Genomic DNA, 4,806 nt, shown 5'->3' with positions numbered 1-4,806 from the left:
TTATTGGGTTTAAAGTGTAGTCTTTACTCCAGACCGGGTGATTAAAAAATTCAAAACTATTTAAGCCCCGCCATCTTCCACTACTAAGACTATGTTATAAAGAACGTATATATAACGTATTCTCAATTCTCCAGACCCGTTTATTTAAACAAATTTTCAAGACCCCACAGTCTCATTCCTGTGAAAAAAGATGGATATAAAGCGTTGTCTTTTCTCCAGACCTTTGATTAAAAACCTTCAGAATTAAGACCCAAGACTAAGACTCCGTTATAAAGCAAGAAGAAGCGTGTGTGTGTGTGTGTGTATTTGAGTTTTGTCAGACGTGTATCAATCAGATATGATTATTTACGTCTGGGACCGACCTTTAACGTCACCATCCGAAAGACGTGACCAGGGCTCGAACCTCGAACCTCTGCATCAATTTGTAACTTCCCCAGAGCTTGGATTACAGGCGCACGCCACAACGCCCAGTCCCCATATGTCTACCATATGTACCCAAGCAAGGGTACATATGGTAGTCTTTACTCCAGACCCGTTTAAAAAAATTATTTTACAATCTTCAAAAATAAGACCCTGTAAGAAAGCATGGATGTAAGAGCACAGTCTTTACCCCAGACGCTGTTATTAAACAAAATAGGAGATCTTCAATTTAACGACCCCACCGTCTCATCTCTGTGGGAAAAATGGATATAGAGTGTAGTCTTTACTCCAAACCTGGTGATTAAAAAGAAAGTAAATACTAAGACCCCCATCATCTTCCAAACTAATAGTGTATAACGAAGCACGGGTACCTATAGCATAGCCTTCACTCCATACCCATTTATTAAAAAAACTAAACTGTACACTCTACACCCACTGTATAATTACGCTGTATACCCATGTGCTACATTGCAGGGTCTTAGTATTGAAGATGACGGGATTGAAGTTTCGAAGATGGGATATGTGCAAATGAACAATTTTCAAGGGAAAAGTGCAAACCTCTGCGATATGTGCAAATCACTGTTTTTATCCATATTAAGGATATTTCTTATGAAATGTTTCGTAATTACTGTTAAAATGAGAAACATGCCTGCATATAGGGAGAATCTACAGCTAGTGTCATCAGCAACGCTTTTCAGAGAGGCAGGGGGGGCACCAGGCTTAGTGGACATTTGCTCCGATGGAAAATCTAAACATTGAGCGAAACATAAAAGCTAACCTCCTAAACTAAATGCACCCTAATCGTAATCATGACAATATTCTGAACCAAAAACTATATCACAATCCTAACACTAATCCTATGCCTTCTGAGATATTAATTGTCGCAATTGTCGCAGGAGTATATGTCGTGTCACCTTAAACGGACATTTAGTACTGTTTTGAACACTGCATGGGGCAATTAATTAAAGGGGGTGGGAGAGGCAAGCATGATCTCCACTGATACACGCATTGAACTTGATCTGTTGATTTTATTTCCCGATTTTATCAGAACTTGTCGAATTTCTTTAAAATTTAATTATAACCCAAAATGTCTTGATTATTATAGCATTTGATATTAATTTTTATGAATCTATGAACATTCAAACAAGACATTGTTTCCTATTTCTTTTAACACACCCAAAGTGATGTACCGACGCCAGCTTGTGTAATACCAGCCACATGTGTAAAAACACTGTTCCCACTAACGTATATAAAATATTTCCAACACAATCGTGACATACATGTACTAGCGCACTGTGCCAACAACAGGCATTAATTTTGTACTATATACCCACAAATGCGATGCACTTTACTCTCTAAATGCATTATTTTTAGGTTGCAATTCATACACCTCCTCGATTTTACAAAGAATGTTCCATATGATATGAATGCAGGGGCTGCGGTCCCGGGGGAGGGTAGCAGGGGGTTCACAGTGCCCCCACTTTTTGAAGCACAAAACAGTTTTCCCTTTTAACCAAAGAAATTTGCCCCTTTCATCTTAGAAGGACCAGTTTTATGTATTAAAATGTGCCCCTTTACCTTTTTATAAATAAAAGTGCCCATTCTCTTATCAGATAAATTTCCATACCTTAAAGCCGCTCTTTTCATGCCCTATCATTGCCTATTTTCCTTATTTCGCGTTCTTATCTCTTCTAAAAGTGCATATTCAAATAAAAAAAAACCCTTTAAAAATTTTCCTCTCGCCCCTTTTACCCTATCTAAGCCGTGGGGGGGCCTCCCCTCAACGAGTCGCGCGATATTTTCATCGCGCAAAATTTTTGACCGCCGCGGCGCTGCTCGCTGACTTTTTACTTTCAAGTCTTGCGCAACTTTTGAGACCAATTTTGCGTCACCCGGGTACGCGGTTCCGAAGTCACGCAATGCTATGAAAGTGCATGTCAGACCAAAAATTGCTCAAAAACGTGATTTCGTGTAGAAAGTCAATGTAAATTGTGTTTTCAACCAAAAATCATACATGTATGATTATTTTTAGTTTTGCTGGTCTAAATGTATGTATTTTATGCTGTTTATGATCTTAGAAGAGTCCCCAACCAATTTCATCGAAAAAACAATAAAAAAACAAATGGTCCAAAAACAAAGAAATACATAAGAAATTGCACAAAAAACAAATATAATACATATTATTAGGAAATTGATCTGATATCACAATTTTTCATGTACACTTGGTAAGAACATCACAAAGGGTTTCTATGCCAAAAATTAGAACATTTGGAGCTTTATTTATGGAGTTAGAGGAAAAAGTATGATTTCGCATACTAATTACGCATAAATTAGCATAACTACGTAATGATTTGCATGAAATAAATTACTATACAATTTTGTACATTATATCCCAGCCAACGTGCGTACCAATTTTCGGTGCCATCGCGCGGTCGACGACCGAGAACTCAAGGGGGGGGGGGGGGCATCCCAGGCCATATGAACTCAAACAATACCCCGGCCTGGATTGGGTTAAGTTGCCCCTTTTCAGAGTGAAATTCCTCTTCTGTAGTGTGTACATTTTCACCTTGGATCAAGTGCCCCATATGAATATTCTGATAAATGCCCCTTCTCTTCTGGTTTGTTCAAATGTCCAATTTGCTAATATAAGGTATATGTATAGGCAATTAGCGTCCTTTCTTTTATGTAGGGGCATCTGAGCCGAGGGAGGGGGAGGGGCACTTGCCCCCTTAAGAAATGGACCTCGTTCCATGGACCCCAAAAGTTTTCAAGACCAAGAAAAAGATAAAAAGAAAATGAAAGAAAAGTGGTGAAATATGATAGTGTTCTCTATGTCAAAATCTATCACAAATGTTTTTTTTTCATCAAAAGTTTCAAAAGTTTGCTCGCTCGCTCGCAGCTTTAAAGAAATTTTGGCCCATTCGCCATGTTCCCCCCCCCCCCCCTTAAACATTATGCTCATTACCCTACAAGGGTTCATATGTTATTTTTTATTTATTTTTTTTTTGTTTCAAGTGCCCTTTTTAAAAGAGGAAGTGCCCTTTTTTCTGTGCCCTCCCCTCCCCCTATCAATTTTGCTCTGCCGACCCATGCTGGTAGTTCACTTTTCCAGACCCAATGCGACCTTACCCTACAAAATGAAGGTTATTAGTCTACTTTTTAATACTCAGTCTTAGTCATATATTCTTCCAAACAACAGGGTTAACGCTATACGACTAGCTAAGCGTAGTCTTTACTCAAAACCCGGTGTTAAAAAGAGAAATAAACTTTAAAACTTAGACCTCACCATCTTCTAAACCATTGCCATGTAAACAAGCATATGGATATAGAGTTATTATTTTCTCCAGACCCAGTCATTTGGAAAAAAAAATCAAGAATCTTCGAGACTTCAATCCCGTCATCTTCAATACTAAGACCCTGCAATGTAGCACATGGGTATACAGCGTAATTATACAGTGGGTGTAGAGTGTACAGTTTAGTTTTTTAATAAATGGGTATGGAGTGAAGGCTATGCTATAGGTACCCGTGCTTTGTTATAGACTATTAGTTTGGAAGATGATGGGGGTCTTAGTATTTAAGTTTTTTTTTAATCATCAGGTTTGGAGTAAAGACTACACTCTATATCCATTTTTTCCCACAGAGATGAGACGGGGGGTCGTCAAATTGAAGATCTCCTATATTTTTTTAATAACAGCGTCTGGTGTAAAGACCGTGCTCTTATATCCATGCTTTCTTACAGGGTCTTATTTTTGAAGATTGTAACATAGTTTTTTTAAACGGGTCTGGAGTAAAGACTACCATATGTACCCTTGCTTTATAACAGAGTCTTAGTCTTGGGTCTTAATTCTGGAGGTTTTTAATAAAAAAGTCTGGAGAAAAGACAACGCTTAAAATCCATCTTTTTTCACAGGAATGAGACTGTGGGGTCTTGAAAATTGAGAATACGTTATATATACGTTCTTTATAACATAGTCTTAGTAGTGGAAGATGGCGGGGCTTAAATAGTTTTGAATTTTTTAATCACCCGGTCTGGAGTAAAGACTACACTTTAAACCCAGTAACCACCGATAGCTCAGTTGGTAGAGCGGAGGACTGTAGATGATTGACAACTGTTAACCTTATGTCGCTGGTTCGAATCCGGCTCGGTGGATGTGTTTTTTTTTGCGCAAATATTCACTACTGAATGATACGCGCCGTATAAGCTAAAACAACAACAGCAACTTATTCCATAGGAATTAGACGGTGAGGTATCAAATTTGATTTTTTCTTTCTTGATACAACTAGGTCTAGGGTAAAGACTACATTCTATATTCATTTCTTCAAGGTCTTAATTTGGTAGACGGTGAGGTGTTGCAGTTTCATTCATATTATTTTTGAAAGGTTATG

The 4,806-nt window shown here is 38.1% G+C and overlaps 1 non-coding gene across 1 annotated transcript; it reads left to right on the top strand.

Annotated features, from left to right (window-relative positions):
- Positions 1–4,481: 4,481 nt before the first annotated feature.
- TRNAY-GUA lies at positions 4,482–4,570 on the top strand. Its single transcript is given in 2 exon segments — positions 4,482–4,518; positions 4,535–4,570. It is a non-coding gene; the product is annotated as a tRNA-Tyr (tRNA).
- Positions 4,571–4,806: the final 236 nt, after the last annotated feature.

This window comes from Lytechinus variegatus, chromosome 4 (assembly GCF_018143015.1).
Source record: "Lytechinus variegatus isolate NC3 chromosome 4, Lvar_3.0, whole genome shotgun sequence".
In the NCBI taxonomy this organism is placed as follows: Eukaryota; Metazoa; Echinodermata; class Echinoidea; order Temnopleuroida; family Toxopneustidae; genus Lytechinus; species Lytechinus variegatus.
This window is presented reverse-complemented; position numbering and strand designations above follow the sequence as displayed.